Source organism: Hetaerina americana, unplaced genomic scaffold, assembly GCF_022747635.1.
Source record: "Hetaerina americana unplaced genomic scaffold, ioHetAmer1.1.p SCAF_4, whole genome shotgun sequence".
In the NCBI taxonomy this organism is placed as follows: domain Eukaryota; kingdom Metazoa; phylum Arthropoda; class Insecta; order Odonata; family Calopterygidae; genus Hetaerina; species Hetaerina americana.
In genome coordinates, this window is record NW_027286985.1 from 97037251 (window position 1) to 97055149 (window position 17899).

The 17899-nt window shown below is 42.6% G+C and overlaps 1 protein-coding gene across 1 annotated transcript in view; it reads left to right on the forward strand.

Moving 5' to 3' along the window:
* The first annotated feature begins 1359 nt into the window (after positions 1-1359).
* The window catches only part of LOC139692167 (proton-coupled amino acid transporter-like protein acs), an 82268-nt gene continuing 65728 nt past the window's right edge, over positions 1360-17899 (forward strand). The window contains exon 1 of the mRNA XM_071590231.1: positions 1360-1719. The gene's annotated coding sequence lies outside the window, so the exon portion shown is untranslated. The remainder of the gene's footprint in view (positions 1720-17899) is intronic.

Here is a 17899-nt window from a genome sequence, read left to right on the forward strand (position 1 = left end):
AGATTTGAGCAGTGTATATTTTCTTTTTCCCACGCACGATAATGAATCAGAATAACGTTGTCCGGCCGCGCTAAAGAGGTTAATTTGCGTCAAAAATATTTTGGTGTGTAGTCACCCCCTGGCACGCACCCTAGCAGTGGTTTGCAGGATGTTATGTACTGTAATGTAGCCAACCTTCGGGTCGATTGCTGCGGTTGGTCTTCAACTGCCATTGACTAATTCTCCATCCGGTTTGATCTGGAATATTACTACATGTTTGGAGTGACTCTGTATACTCCCTGGCGCGCTGGGGGGCCGGGTTTGATTCTCGCCGTCGATGGATCTTGTACTGAAACCCGGCCCCTTGCTTCGGTCCACGCGTAGCATGTGTGCAGCGGATTTAGTGGCCCGACCCGCTGGTGCTGGGCGGCCGCGTGTCCTCCATTGTGACTTCCAGTCCGAGGCCAGGCCCCACTCCTTCGCACCAAATGCGAGAGGTCAACAATCAGCTCAAAGTTATCCATTGAATGCGTTTGTGACTCCAGCAGTCGAGCGTCTACCGCCTTGGAAATTACAAACAGTAACTTGACATTGACAATATTTAAGTTGATCACTCTCTTAGATTAGCTCTTGTGGTTAAAAATATGTACGGAAACAGCAGTCTTTCCATATTGGATAACTGCATGATTGCCTGGAATTTCAGCTCCAATTAACGGCCCGATGAAGCAGAGGATCAAGCTGAACATTACACAAACACAGAGCTGGGCGGCTGGGAGGACAATTATAATATTAATGTAATCACGCCAATAATGAGAATGGCAAAGTAATAGTTGCCACATTGTTTCAAAATACTGGAGGCAACAATATTCGCTTAATAGCTTTAACATTCACCAATGCCATCGCGACAGATTGCGTCGATGTCGCGGGCGTGGCCTTCCAATGTTCCCTGCCCCGGCTTCCCCGAGATTCGGTTTGCGACTCTGTCCGATGACGCGCGATCCGAGAAGGACACCTTCGAAGCAGCGGAGCGCAATGCATTAGAGGCCTGGGGATTCCGTGGAGCGGGCACCCATCGCATTAGAGAACTATTGCTTGCGTCTTCGGAGAGGGAGACACGTGTAATTTCGAACGATTCCAGTCCACTTCTCCCCGTAAAATTCCACTCTAAACAAAAGATTCCACCCTCTGACTCCCCCCCTTCCTCCTCCCCCTTGGCGTCATCTCCCGTACGTCAGGTGACGGGAGCAAACCCCCCCCCCCCACGCCTTTCTCGTCCCCACTCGTTCCTCCCCTCCTCGCACAGTCGTCCTCCCCATTCAAAATACCCCGCACGTCAACGCACACGCACACAGCAAGGAGCGGCACGAGACGCCGAGGAGGTGGAAAGAGCAGCGAGGCTCGCCCGCCGTCCCCCCCCTCACCCCCACCCTCCGCAGGAGAGCGGCAGTTGGCCCTTCGCGCCATCCCCTGGGAGTGACGCCCACGACGGCGTCGACGACAGCCGGTCTGTGCACCATTGAAAAGGTCTTCCTGGGTGCGTGCGAAGGTGGTGGTGCACGATCAAGAGGATCCTCCTGCTTGCGGGTGCGGGCGAAAGTGGTGGTGCACGATCGAGAGCGTCCTCCTCCTGCTTGTGGGTGCGTGCCAGGGTGAGGTTGGTCCTCCGGGAGTGGCTGTCGGACGGACACGGGCCGCTGGGGTTGACGCCAGAGGGACGGCGCATCATCGGGATCAGTGAAAGTGAGTGCGACTCCGCTCTCCTTTCCCGTGCATGACTACTCCCCGAATCACTTGCCGGCTCATTTAAAAGGGTGCACGGGTTCGTCTCGAATGACCAGTTCTTTCCCCAACATTTCGTAATTGCTGCGGAATCTGGCCTGGACACTTCTGGCACGCTCCTTCCGTACCCTTTCGGAGTGTCGCCGGCGACTTGCGAGACGCTTGGGGGTGGCTCGTTTTCCGTCATCAATTACTCCACTCCACGAGCCAGAAAAATGTCATTATTATCCATAGTTTACTCGTATTACAAGTGTTTACAAATAACTTAGAAATATGATTCGTGTGAGAAAATAACGCGACTTGCGGAAGCAGAAAATGTTATCGTAATGTTTCGGCTGTTACGTTAAGATGCTTACGTTACAATGCTTCCATCATAAAATGCAATGTGGCTCATGCGGACGAAATCCCAGAGAGCACGTTTGTGTTCAAGGGGAAGTAGATGATAGCAGAAATTTATAGCGATGGCATCACTTTTTTCTTGTGGTTTTGAAAATTTCAATGTTCGAATTTATTTCGAACTAGTTATTTTCAACTGCATATCGATGGAGAGCAGATGAGCTAGTTATATTGGCGCCCTGGTTGGGGAGTAGTGTTTCGCTAAAGGTTCCTGATGGCGACTTCCTTCCGAAACAGAGCCCGCGGTGGGTTCATCGCGCGTTCGACCGTCCGGTGGCTGGCGTCGGGACGCCTCCTCCCGGGGCGCCTAACGCCTACGGAGAGCGTCCCACATTTCTATTTGATTGCGTTCTAAAGGAAGGATGCTCTGAAATGATTTTATGTCCGCTTAAAGGAATCCCATTACATAGAAGTGTATTTGAAAAATGGTACAGAGTGAGATAGTAGCTTACTCGTATGTAGTCTTTATCTCTTAGAAATTTTGCTGTTGTCCTTCATTTACCCACAACTCTTCTCGTTTGCATATAGGACTGATCCTCACTTAGGTATTGTAATTCACGTACCTGCAGTAATCATGATCCTCCTCATTTGAATTACTTCACAGAAACATATCGTAATTACAAATTTAAAAAAACTTAATTTTTGATGTTGCATGCCTGATGTGTAATCATCCTCTGCCATACATCCTAGTGGTGGCTCGCAAAGTACGATGTAGAATAGAAAATAGAATAGAATGAAGAAAAGTTATCCATTTCGCTAAACGAGCGCTGATTAATAATAATTGGTTGCATACGGCATTGAGCTTAAGAAGTATTACCAAGAACAGATTTATTAGCAGAAAGCATACTATTTTGTCTTTTATCCCAAAAAAATGTTGGCCATCGCGTAGGTCAGCCGAAAATATTTGTGCTAATAAATGAAAGAAGAAAATTGCATTAATTTCTAACATGTACACATTCGGACGACATATAAACAAAAATTTAACGTACTCATGTGGAACTCGGCTCTATAGGACATTCACTGGCACTGTTTGAACGAAATATTTTCATTTCAATTTTCATTTACAAGGTTAAAACCCCAAATATTGCTTTAAAAATGACTTTCTCATATATATATCCGATATAAATGAGTTGCCTTTTTCACCAGGAGTTGCAAATTCATATTAAATTTTCTATGCTTATGTGATTTGACAATTACGGTATGATATTGAAGTGAAATGGGAAATATGTAAGGAAAATTATTCAGGAGGGGATGCATGATACTGTCATGTAGCGTAATTTGACATCGCTGTTTTCATAGAATTCTCATTGAAAAATTTCAATACTTTATATATATATATATATAAAAGTATGTATACACACACACACACACACACACACACACACACACATATATATATATATATATATATATATATATATATATATGTGTGTGTGTGTGTGTGTGTGTGTGTGTGTGTGTGTGTGTGTGTGTGTGTGTATATACATACTTTTATATATTTTTATTATTACTTATATCTATTATTTCGTAATGCTTCTGTTTACCTATCCATTGCCTAGATTCAGAGAAATGTTCATACTTTATTTTCGTCGCGGTGTCATTCAGGGGTTGACTTTGGTGATTAGAATGAAAGGTAAGATTATTTACTTTCAGAATTAAGTATAGCGTTTATATTAAATAGCAGAGGGAGAATATTCGATTTGAAACGAAAACTTAAACATTAATTACACTTTTATGTTCACATTTCTCCTGTGCCCTTCTTAGGGTCAACTATTAAAGGAAGTGCCCACTAGTAAATGCCAAGATTCAACCCATATACCCATTTGCGGGTAATTCTCAAGATAATGCTATCCGAATTTGACTCTTTTCGAGCAGTTTTTCGTTAATCGGAGGACATATTCGTCGATGACCATGTTCTCCCAATAGATAACTCGACGCAATTTTCACATCTCGTAGGTATCACATTCCTACTAGCAACGTTCAAATGTTTCACTTGGTTACGCCTTAGTTTTATTAAGCGCCCTCCGAGTCACCACTAGGGTGTGTGGCAGGGGGGTATCACACACAACGCTATCCTTGACACAAAACACCTTTCCCTCCTAGCGCGATCGGGCAAACGTTATTTCATTCTGATCCCTTATCGTTCGTGGGAAAAATTAAATCTTAAACCTATCTGTTCTGCAATAATCTCTCAAATTATTGCACCATCTCTCCTACCGTAGTACGATGGGGGTAATAACACAGTTTTATCCCCCAAGCTAAAGAGACGTCCTTCCAATTTATGCAAGAGATTTAATCTGTAATTTAATCATCGCTCTTTGAGTGATTCCTAGCCTAGCTCCTCCAATATTTTGGATACGCTACTCAGTTTATCAAAACAACGTTTTACAAATCTAGCTCCTCTACGCTGCATGCGATTCAATTCGGCGATGAATCCAACTTGGATGAGGATCCCATATACTTGCAGCATATTCTAAATGAGGCCTAACCAGCGAAAGATAGCATTTTTCTTTCATCACATTTCCCCAACACTCTTCTAATAAATCCTAATTTTTTGTTAGCTTGTCCACATATTCCCTGCATGTATTTCACACAGGAGAGGTCATGAGTGAGGTTAGCGCCTCAAAGGAAGGTCTTCTTTCCTTCTCTTCCTTGAGAAAGGTGGCTTGGACCACCGAAAATTTCAAAACTAGTGAGTTTCTTTTCTTTTTTGGGTGTTTTTATCTTCGTCCGCTAGTGCTAAATCATGTACAATATATGTATGTATTTATATATATATAAATAATATATATATATATATATATACACACACATACACGCATCATTAATGGTATATAGAATATTTCTCTGCTCTTTTTAAGGGCTGTATCATTTCAAGGGATATGAAAATTTCGATTGTTAAACAAAAATACGCCATTTCTGCAATTATCCAATTGACAATACATAGGATCTTCATTATAGGGTCATGAGATGCGTAGAGGAAATTTTCCATAGATCGCATCCCATCAGATCGCATATTTTATCGACGATGCCAAGGATTCCTCGTCAGGCATACGAATTGCTCAGAAAATGCGTGATAATTTAATCCAATAATTAACGTCCGGCGATGTCTGAAGAAGCCTTGCAGGTAACGATATAATTATGATAGTCTGTAAGAAAAAGGAAGATTTTAGGATTGTCATATTTCCAAATGCCCTTTGGCTATATGTATATAACACTATATTACTAGAGTATTTTATAAACTGCTTATTTTTAATTCGCGTCTTGATTAATTTCTACTTTCTCGAATGGAGTATTTGTATCTACCTTTTTATCTCCTGGGTCTCATGTATTTCGTTTCGAAATGCTTCCTCTTTCCGTTTCCTTATAATTCGGAGACTTTCAGGGAAAAATGGCAACATTTCTTCAGCCCGTGATGCACTAATTAACATTTACAGGCAGGTTAGCCACATTACTCCATCAGCGGCCATTTTTTTCGGACGTTCGCCTCCAAGGACATCCCAACGCAACCATCCGCAGCCTTGTGCGCCAACAGGTGGTGTCCCCCACCCCCAATCCGATTGCCCCCTCCCTTCCCCCGCAGCCACTCCATCGGTCTCCAATCTCCGAGTCAGATGCTTGTATTGTTGTGTGCTTAGTCGTGCGAATTTGTTTTCATTTTGATTTAAATTCAATAAAGGGGATAAACGAGGACCCATTGAAGATATTCCTTTTCCTCGATGGCATTGGAGTTATTTTTTTTTAAAGTCAAGACAACAAAAACGAAGTACAGAAAGACACAAGTTAGGGTTTATGCAGGAAATGCATCAAAAATGATGTAGAAGACTCAGGTTTCGGTAATGTCACGTGGCAAGTATTTATCTACGAAGGTTCTTAAGAAAGTACTTTATGTTTCGACCTAGTATGTCGTGGTGGGTAGGGCTTGGGCGACCACCTTGATGTCTAAACGTCGCTACACTCAGTACGTATCCTGCTTTGGTTCTGTGTGCAGACTGTGTTTCACTTACTTTGCTCAGTACGCACTGTTAAAATGTGCGCCGCAATGGATAATCCTGAGAGTTGTCTGCCAAGACTGTCCAGAAAGTAACTTACGTTTTGAAATCATAAATGTACCTAGCGACAACCTGCATATATTTGAAAGACACATTCTTAAACTATTTTTCAACATAGGCGTCATTCAAATTTAGGCATTTATCATAGCGATACACAAGCTTTTCGATTCCTTCTCTGAATAAATCTGCCGCCTTACATTTTGACCTTTTGTTTACACCAGCACGTAATTCTGCGTCACTTTCAAAGCGCAAGCCACGTCATCATCGCTGGAAAGAGAATCGTAATTGTAAATCGGCGATTTTTACGAATTTTTTCGTTGATTTTCACCTGTTTGTCAGTTCATCTGTCACAAGGATTGGTCGACCACTGCGATCTTCGTCGTGAATGTTAAGGCGGCCATTTTTAAAAAGAATGCACCACTGCCTCACTCCGCCTTCACTCATTATTCCGTCTCCGTACACTTCACAAAGTTGTCTATGGAATGTCAATTGGTTTGTGGTTTTATGCCAGTAAAAACCTAATCACAGATCGCACTTCACAACTCGCAGTTCTAAATTCTTTCCGGTTCCCTTATTTCCAGAATTACTCTTCTTTCCCTTCCTCTGCCCTCCTAGTGATGGAAGTATTTTTCAACGGTATCCTGATCAGCGGTGCCTTCCATGGCACATGGTACGGAGTGCCATCTGCCATGAGCGCTTCGTGGCACTTGCACGCCTTGCATAGAGCGATAGGACGTCAAAACAGTGAGTTCATTTCGTTCATGGCAGGCTAATTTCGTCACCGGGTTTCCCTCGAACCTCCCTCGAACCTCCCTCCACTACCTGAGCATCTTACCTTCACCAGGTAACCCACCTATCTCTCTAATGGCGCCAGTAACCACAACTTGGGTCACCCGTGATGACTGCTACTGCTCGTGTTGAGCATATTCTGTTAGACGGAATGATCTCAATGCAATGCGTTTCTGCAATCATGCGCTGGGCCAAACTCCCCACTCCCCATCGAGTGCTCTCCCCACTTGTGTAACGCTGGCTCGCATTCATATCCTTATCTCTTTTTTTTCATATTCCACCGAGTAAGATTTTTTCCCACCTCTCGGAAACTTTATTTCCGACACCTTACAAATAGGCGGGTGAAATATTGAAGTGGGAGGGATTATTTTTCATACTCAGTCTCCGTCTCCTCACCAAACGAATTTATTCGAACAGGAAATCAAAACAACACCGTGAATAAGACAGCAATATTCTATATAATGTAATATTTCCCTGTTGAATCTATATCCAAATATAATTTTAAATACTGATGAAACTGATATTTTTGGGTCGTTCTCTCTCCATCCAAAGCATTGAATTCTTTGGAAAATGCGATAAAGGACTTGGGAATTGAAGCGTGTTACGACTTTAACTTTTTGAGGTTTTTAATAGAGCGTGATTTATTTGTTGTTTTCATCTCCTATATTACTTATCACTGTCGGACTCGTCATCATGGCGGTAGTTAGTAGTCGGAGCATTCATTGGCTAGAGAGTTGAGGAGAAAAAAACACTTCGATTCTCCACTAGCTGCTGCACGTATATGACGTACTAATCATTTCGTGTAAGCTAGATGCGTTCTACTGGCGTCGCATTGCCGTAGGAAGAATAAAATATTGTTCTTTATTCATCATCTGTGGCTGCCTTTCCCTTTTTTGAAATAGGAACTATTAATGAACTTAGAACTAGAGGTCTCCTGCAGAACTCTATTACTTTCTTTCCGTAACCATCACTTGCTCACTAATCGCAATCATCTCTTCCTTCGCCTAATGTCGCGTTCGAATCTCTCATCACCCTAAAGTATTTTGTTCGAGGAACACTTGGAAGTATGCCCTCTGACATTTTGTTTACTTCTTCCTCCCTATTTTTATTTCGTGTCGTGCATACCTTATCAATGACCAGTTCATAGGCTCTGCTTTTACTTCTTATTATGAGAATATATTCTATCACTCACCAGATCTACGTAAGTACTAATGACAGCCCTTGCTGGCTCCTTCCCAATTTGATGCTTAGTACTCGATATAACTATCGCACCAGTGATCCCCGCTGTATCTTAATCTCACCTCGCATAACGATAAAATATCTACGTTTCCTCCCACCATTCCCAATTTATATTTTCCTTTCGTCGACATTATTCTACAGTATGATACAAAGTCCCTATTTTAGCCGATTTGGTTCTCTTGTGTTTCTCCGCTGCTGCTCTTGACGTATTCGCTTTGAAAGGAAATCGTGAGATGATGACCGCGAAAGCCTCGCCTCTCATCTCCCGGGCCTGACACACGGTCGATTGGTTTTACTTTTTCATATACTAAATTTCATACCTCTATTGAAGCGAAAGCAGGAGGACCGAGATGAAAACAAACGAGGAAGTACTTGGTATGGTGGGCGAAGAGAGGGGTTTGTTGGGAGAAATCCTATGGAGGCAGGAAAAGTGGATAAAGGGGGTATTGACCGGCAGCGGGTTGTTGAAGGCTGTGATAGAGGGGAGAATGTTAGGCAAACGAGAAAAGGGAAGGAACAGGATAGGGATGTTGAACGGGATGAAGGGAGGAATAAAGTACTCAGAGATGAAGAGGGACCTGATATAGAATAGGATGATGGATTTTTTGTTTTGTTAGGAGTCACAAATAATTTATTTAGTAGCTGTGGCCATCCAAAAACCTACCTTAACCGGTAGATTACCTCATAATAATAATTGAAGCGAAAACGATTGCTTACATAGAAAAATGGAAAAATTGAGTTTCATGCGGTGATTTTGAGTGAGAACGGCAAGCATATGACAAAGCACGGTGTTTCCAATTTTTCACGGAAAAATGGATGTGAAAAGAATCTCGGCAGGATAGGGGCCGCGTTTGCTCTCGGTGGAGAATGAACTCAATCGTGTATTCGATTCGGAGACTGGTCTGGCGCTTTTCCGTCGAAATCCTGACGAGTAGCGTTGTCCATACTTAACTACAAGGTTTTTCCTAAATGTAGCAGGGCTGAGTCGGTTAAAAAAATGTATTGCTATAGTTAACACATTCACTCATAATTCTTCGAAGGAGAACCCTTGTGCATCACACACGCTGCCAGCGGGTTTTCCACGCCTTCTAGAAGATGGTGCCCGGTATGCTGCTAAGCTCCCTCGTAACGGCCTTTTATAACGCTTCCACCGAGCCGTGATGACGTCCTTTCAGCGCGCATTTGGGGCGGAGGAAGAGGAAGAAGTCTGGTGGGGCAACATCAGGGTTGTGGGGTTGCTTGAGGCATGGTCGAGCTCTTGGCAGATTCACGTGAGAGTTTTCGTTTGTTCGTCCGAGAGCACTCGCGGCACAGCTTCACACACACATCTCTCATGCCCATGTTTTCGGTCACAAGTCGATGCACATCACTATTAGGGAAGCCGCACTCCGCAAAGGCTGGGAGCCAACTGCCACCAGCCTCCAGCCTTTCCTGAGACTCCCCTCCCTCGAACCAAGCCAGGGATATCGCCGCCCGTCCGTTCGTCTATCCGGGAAAAAATAAGTCGTAATGATTCCGAGGCAGGCCCTTTATGAACGAAATATGGATAACGGATACACATTTGACACACGGATTTGATTCACGGATTGACTCCAGATACCAAGAACAGTCGAAACAATGGGCTTATGACTAGAGGCTATCCGACTCCCGAGGAAGGCGAATACGGTGGAATCGGCCGACAAGGTGATCACGGGTTTTTTGGACAGATGGAAAGTATTATCCGTCGTTATTACACTGGTTGAGCAATGAAATTAAGAAAAAACGTCCTCATTCGGCGAAAATAATTCTCTTCCATCACGGCTATAGAGGAGTGAACACCTGCACAATTTTGATGGCGAAATTTTCGGGAACAAAGCTTGATTTGTTTGTATTATTCATCAGATTTGGGCAGATACAACTATTTTGATCTCTTATCTTTCGTAGGAAAAATGAAATCGTAAATCTATCTGTTCTATACTTGATTTCTAATTTTATTAGCATGATCTCTCCTAACGTAGTACGATGGGGTTAATAATACATTTTCAAAATCACTGCTAAAGAGACGTCCCTCCAATTCACACAAAAGATTGAATCTGTAATTTAACCTTCGCTCCGTGAGTGATTCACAGCCTAGCTACTGTAATATTTTGGATACGCTACCAAGTTTATCAGAACAACGTTTCACAAATCTAGCTCCTCTACGCTGTACGTGATCCAATTCGCCGTTCAATCCAACTTAATGAGGATCCCATATGTATACCAGCAGCATATTCTAAATGAGGCCTAACCAGCGAAATATAATATTTATTATTAACTTTATCATCGAATTTCCCCAACACTCTTCTTATAAATCCTAAATTTCTACCAGCTTATTTGCGGTTGTAGGCAAAGGGAGAAACGGAAGTGATGTCAGAAAATACCCTTCAAGATAAAGTACTAATATTTCACATTTTTTACCAGAAGAATTTCTTAAATATATCTCACAACTTATTTAAATAACAGTATAGACGTAGGTTCATGTGGAAAATAATGAGAGATAGAGGGTGATTTCAGTCAGACTACTATATTAAGATTAGGCCTACATTTCGGAATAGCGTCATCAACTCATGCTGTTTCCCGGGAGTAGATGAGGATTCAGAACAAAATATCGTTTTGATGAAGTGAAATTTTCAATGCAAGGCATCGAGAAAGGGGAGTAGATGTAGTGTACAGGACTTGAATATTAAGAAAAGGAAGGAATACCAGGGTCTAGTTAATAAGATTCTGAGGGAGAGGGGGTGATAAGCACAGTGGCAGGAAGATGGGAATATTCTAAACAAGGAATAAAAGAAGCAACGAAATAATATGGATGGTAAATGAAAAATGGGTTAGGATTACAGCGGGGACACCAATATCTCCTTTTTATAGGGAAGAGTTCAAAACTCCCTAAGCCTATGATTATCTTAATGTATACGTAGGTCTAGATGCATCCCAAGTAAACAGTAGCTCATGAAGCCATTCTTGATCTTAATTTAATCCTTATTTTGGCACTCTGTCAAATTTTAAATAGATGACATGTCTCCACTCGGAATGTGCTACGCTCGGACATATAAACTTATCCTGTGGATTCAACTTGACGGAGCTCATTTTATGATCCTATCACTACTCCTCTCCGGAAGGTATGCAATGTGCAACGCTTTAAAAAATGGTATTTGCGAAAATCCTGTTCGCGCTTATTTCCGAGGATTCTGGACGCATCAGATGCTACCTCATCATGAAATGGGAATGCAAAAATTTTGCAAAAACGAGAATTGGCCTCCCTCTTGATGGAATCAGAATAAGTGCGACTGTAACATATTTGTGACCTGTTTTGGCGATAATCTTCTGCTGTATATCCAAGGTTTATTAATAACTGTATAATTGAGGCCGATTCATCCCTTCAGAAAGTGCACAAGATATGAAAGAACCTTGTTAAAAACAATAAAAACGAAATAAGGAATCAAAAATATTGGGGCAATAGAGCGGGGGAGGGTTGTTTAGACCCCCTCAGCCCACCCTCAATGTCTACGTCCCTGGACTACAGAGGATGTGCTTAGGTATATCAATGAAATGTGTATACGGAAGAACTTAAGCAAAAAATTAGGGAGGTAAACAATAAAATGAGATGAGAAGCTAATGCTGTTAAAGTAAGGGGAAGGGTGGAAATAGTATTGCGAAAATATGGAGAGTTTATAGAGATCGCGGGAAAAATGTGGGGAGTAAGATGAAGGAACTCTAACGATAGAAGAAGGGAAATTTCGTGTACACTTTTAGCGATGGGTAAAATTTTTAACGAAGAAGAAGAGGTTTTGAGAAGATTAATGGAACATATCGAGGGATTATAAGCTAATACGAGGTTGTTCGGAAAGCTATCCGACATGCGTTCATTTCTCCGCATTGGTGCTAATCTTCGTCATCCGGACCGTGGCATCCTTCGAAATAGTCCCCATTTGATTGAACAACACACTTCCAGCGGTGCTTCAACATCTTAAAGCAGTCTTCGAACGCAGATTTTGGAATGACCTCAGCTCGCGTGTCGCATTGCTCTGAATCGTCTCAAATGTCGTCGAACCGCTTTCCTTTGAGTGCCATTTTCAATTTTAAGAACATCTAAAAGTCACAGGGAGCAATATCGGGACTGTACCGAGGCTGGAAAAGCTGTACAATCTTGTGTTTTGCCAAAAATTGCTGCACAAGGTTCGACGAATGCGCTGGCACGTTATCGTGGTGAAGAAGACAGTCGCCGCTTGACCAGAGACGCGGTCGCTTTTTCCTCACGGCATCACTAAATCTTTTTAGAACTTCAACGAAATATTCTTCGTTGATCGTCTGATCTCTTGGAGCAAATTCGTAATGTGCAACACCCTCACAATAAAAAAATAATTAAAAAATACGCATCGGATACTTTTCGGACACACCTTGTTTAATGGGCCAGGTATTTGGATATACCAAGGAGAATATGATGTTAATAATGATGTCCAGGACTAGGAGTAATTGATTACAAGATAGAAAAGGCATTAAAGTAAAATGAAATGGAAGAAGTTTATGGGAATACTGACACCCCTGCATGTCATCTCAAGAATCAGGAAAGCGAAGAAAGAAGAACTTTGATGGGCACATTTGAAACATTCATGGGGGAGGAATTTGGCGGGGAGACTTTGCTTAGAGCAGCATTGATATTCATACCTAGAAAGAGAAAATCGGTACTGTTTGAGGACTTATTGGAGCATAAGTTTGATTTCACACGCGGCAATGGTTATACTTAAGGTCATCAATGAGAGGACGGAGAAGCGAGCAAATGATTTTATAGGAGAAGATCAGTTAAAAGTGAGAAACAGGATGGGTTCGCGTGATGAAGCCGCAAGAATGAGATCACTATTTGAAAGGAAGAAGCGGAGTGGAAAGAGGAGCGAAATGAGGTGAGGAACTCTCCAAGATTTGCGGATGATCTGTCTGCCTGCTTTTTAGCCAGCCACTGAAAGGGTCGCAATTATAACTGAGCTCATTGCAGACTCAGTGTGATAATTATGGGATTAAGCGTAGATAAGAATTAAGCGTCAGAAAAATGAGTTAATATTATACTACTACTATGTATGATTCCCTGTAAGCCACGACTAGGGTTTTTGGCAGAGGGTCATGGAGTTAGTTGAAAGAAATTACTGTCTCAATCTCGCCCCAATAAAGACGTTTTATTACTCAGGAAGTTCTCTCGGGTTTCCCACCGGGTCAGCGTGGTGTGCACCGACGTTTCGACGGCTAACTCTGCCATCGTCTTCAGGGTGAAGTGCAGAGCAATGAATTCGCCAAGTATTTCGCCATGAATTCGCCAGGTATACATCGGGGAGACTGGCCGCACAATTGAAAAGCGACTAACGGAGCATGAGCGATGCATCAGACTCCATTACCCTGAGAAGTCTGCAGTCGCCGAACACAGCATCACGCATGGTCATCGGATTGACTGGGGGAGCACCAAAAGACTTTGTCACACGAACGGCTACTGGGACCGAGTGGCGAAGGAAGCCGTGGAAATCCGACTGGAAGGACAGAATACCTTCAACAGGGACACTGGCTTCCAGATCAGCAGCACGTGGAGACCTGTGCTGAGAAAAATTGAAAGTACGAGACGTCACCGGGGCGGCTCGGCACTTGGGAACACATCGGACCAATCGGAGGACACCTGACCCTACGACAGGGTAAAATACTTGGCGAATTCATTGCTCTGCACTTCACCCTGAAGACGATGGCAGAGTTAGCCGTCGAAACGTCGGTGCACACCACGCTGACCCGGTGGGAAACCCGAGAGAACTTCCTGAATACAATACGCCGGGAAAAACTGAGATCCTTCACGTTTTATTACTATTATCACGGACCACGCTACCATTGCTGCAAAATACTTTTCCCCCCTACCGCGGTCGCACGATGCTATTCTGAATCTTTATCGTTCGTGAAAAAAATGACATCTTAAATCTATATGTTTACACTTCAATCTCTAATGATATTGATACGATATTTCCTACACAAGCACGATAGGCTAATAATACGTTTTCAATATCATAGCTAAAGAGACATCTTTTCAATGTATGCAAGAGATTTAACCTTTGCTCCGGGAGTGATTCTCAACAAAATTGCTTCAATAATTTTGATACACTAGTCAGTTTGTCATTACAACATTTTACAAATCCAGCTCCTCCACGATTCACGTATCAAGATGTGCAAAGGCTGAAATAAACATTGGAGTTGGGGGACATAAAGTATAACAGGTGGGACATCTCAGCTGCTGGGAAGTGTTTTGGCGGAGGGTATTGGAAATGGAAGGTAATGGAAGACGTAGGTTAGGCAAAGGAGTGTTTACGAAAGGGCGGGAGTTGTTGACAGGCGCTGTAACTGATGACGTGAGGAAAAGACTAGTGAAGCCTCAACATAGAGCATAGTTTTCTATGGCTCTGAAACTTCAAGGGTTTCAGGATAAGCGTAGAATGGAGGCTTTTAAGATTTTGATATGGGTAAGAACATATAAGATGAAACGGATGAAATGGGATGAGCCATCCGGTCCTGACGAAGGCGCTCAGCCCAAGGCGGCTTTTGAAGGTCAGGGCAGAGGAGGAGATGCCAGCTCCTCATTCCATTGGCTACCTTTCGATTTGGTTTCTCACAAAGTTTTAGAAACCAGAAAATCGCACTGCTATGATATTCGGCGAGGTTGTTCCAGCGTGCCACTCGCGATACAGGCTGTTGAAGTTGATACCTGTATGAAGGTTCCTCGTGACTCCGAGAGAGAGAGAGTGATCCTGGGAAGGCCTTCTTGTCGACCGAGGAACGACGCTTTCCGTGCCCACCCCATTTACGCATTCCTGCAATCAAGGTAAAGGAAAAAACGGTAGAAGAGATATTCTTTGATATCCAGAAATCCTTTGGCAAGATCTCTCACATTGCCTATAAAACATAACGTTTTAAAAGCAAAGCTACATGATAATTCCCCTGAAGATCCGTTTTGACAGTATAACCCTTCTCTTCAGCTGAGTCACGTGAGATTAGACCGGGACGTTGGTTGGCGAAGATAAGGCCTCTGTCCCGACGCTCCCTATCGTCGCTGTGATTTGTTAGACCATAAGGTTAACAATTTATTTTTTGTCGAAGTGGTATGGTATTGTTTCAAAATTTATGCAAAATTTCGAAATGTATAATAATTTGTGATTTGCCGAAATACTCGAAAGTTTTTTGAAAAATTATAATTAGAATAACACGCAATAGGTATGAATTTAATAGTGACGCACAAGATATTACTGTAGGTTTTTGAACGACAATTGATGCCATGATGTATAAGTACTCACTGTAACATCTGGCTCGCACTGCTGTAAGTTTACCATCTTTGCTTGATGAGGTGCAAGTGCGTGGCCGTGAGATGGTCTTCTCCCGTATGATTTGACCATGTGAGGAGTTTTACTCAGTATTTTTATGCAAGTTATTCAGTAATTATTGTGATCGCTTCAGGTGCACGTTTAGCATTTGTTCGTTTAAATGTTTCAAAATAGGTACTTAAGCGCGACTTGGTTATCTGTGCTACCGCTTATTGGAATTGAAATTTGAGTATCTCGTTCAATAGGAACCTCTTTCTATGCTCAGTCACAGTTGAAATTTTGCTTAAAAAATTGGAAGTAGAGAAAACGTAGAGCAAGGGTAAGCAGGTGTACCACTTCATACGTTTTACTTCAATGAATTAACAAATTATCGGCATGCGAATTTACTTAAAACACTTATTCTTGAAATAGTAAAATAAGAATGCATTTCTTTCCTTGGTTCACTGCCTCTCGGTATTTGAACGTGAAGCAAGTTTCCCGTCGATGCTGTGCAGCGCGTCACTTCGGCGGCTGACCTTTCAGGCGGCGCGGCAGTCAGATCATCCTCTGGCGGCAGGGAGTACTGGGTGGAGGGGGGGGGAGAATGGGGAGATGGGGGAGGTTGTCGCCGCCAAAACATGCGGCAGAGAAACGACTGCTTCCGTGCTCACGCACACACATACACAAATGACCCCGATTCACCATTTAAACCCACTCCGGGTGGCGGAGACCCAGCCACCGGCGGCGGGGGCTGCCCTCGCCCTCACCCCAACCCCGCCCCCCTGCGGCACCCACGCCCACCCACCCACAACAGTGTTGTTGAAAGCTCCACGCTCCCTCTCGCGCGTCGTACGCCAAGACCTGCGCCTGAGAACTTGGCATACGGATTTCACAGAATTCCGTGATTCTATAAAAACTTCGCACCAGTCCATACGCGTATAGGGGAAGGGTTCTTGCTAATCGACGAAAATCTGTAGTTGGGCTGATTGCGGATCTTCCTCGCCAACCCTCTCTGTGTGAGCCGACCTCAAAAGTGCGGCCCAAACGTCAAGTCTTCAACTACGAGTGTCCCCCGCCAGTCACGCCCACGTCATCATCCCCCACGCAAATCTCCCTCCGCGCTTACTTAACTGAAATTCAACCAGAAAGTTTCGCGGAACCTCTTCTAACTCTTTATGTGGTCAGTAGATACTATCACAATGCGTTGAGAGGTTTATCGTTTGTGTGTGTGTTTATATATATATATATATATATATATATATATATATATATATATATATATATATATATATATATATATATATATTGTTATTATTATTATTAGGTAATCTACCGGTTAAGGTAGGTTTTTGGATGGACACAGCTCCTAAATAAATATTTTGTGACTCCTATGAAAACACAACATCCTACTCTACATCAGGTCCCTCTTCATCTCTGAGTACCTTCTTCCACCCTTCATCCCGTTCATCCCAAATATATATATACACACGATATATAATTTTGTTTCCCTAGCACAGCCCAACATTTTACTCTGTAACTGACCCCTGTTCATCTCTCTGTACTTCCACCCTTTCTTCATCTCGTACAACATCCCCATCCTATCCCTGCCCCTTCCTCTTTTGCCTAACATTCTCCCCTCTATCAAAGTGTTAAACATCCTACTGTCAATCAATATGCCTCCATTAATTTTCCCTGTCTCCTTATGATTTCTCCCAACAATCCCTTCTCCTCCCCCAACATACCTGCCACTTTTTCATTTGTTTTCCTTTCTGTCCTCTTCACCTTTTCCATCCTTCGTGTGGATATGTATGTATAGGTATAGGTATGTGTATGCATATAGGTATGCATGTGTGTGTATGTGTATGTATGTGTGTGTGTGTGTGTATATATATATATATATATATATATATATATATATATATATATATATACTTTTTTCTTTTCGATGTGCAAATCTGTGCTAAATGAATTGATGTCTTTCTATATGTATTTATGTGTACATATGAATATAACTATAAGTTTAATGCCTAATATAATATGTATACGACGATGGGTTAAATGGAAGAAGGGACCATTTGGTCTCAATTTCGCCCAAATAAAGACCACTATCTATCTATCTATCTATCCTTCTCAACACACACATTTCAAAATCCTCCAATATACGTCTATTATCCTGCTCCAACGATCATATTTCCGCGCCGTGCAAAACCATGCTCCATATATAAGTTTTAAAGAACCTCTTCTAAACATAAACGTCCCTGTCATCAATTCCCTCCTCCTTGTGAAAGTTTCTTTGCCAAACAAAATTCTTCTCCTTCTGTCCCTACTACT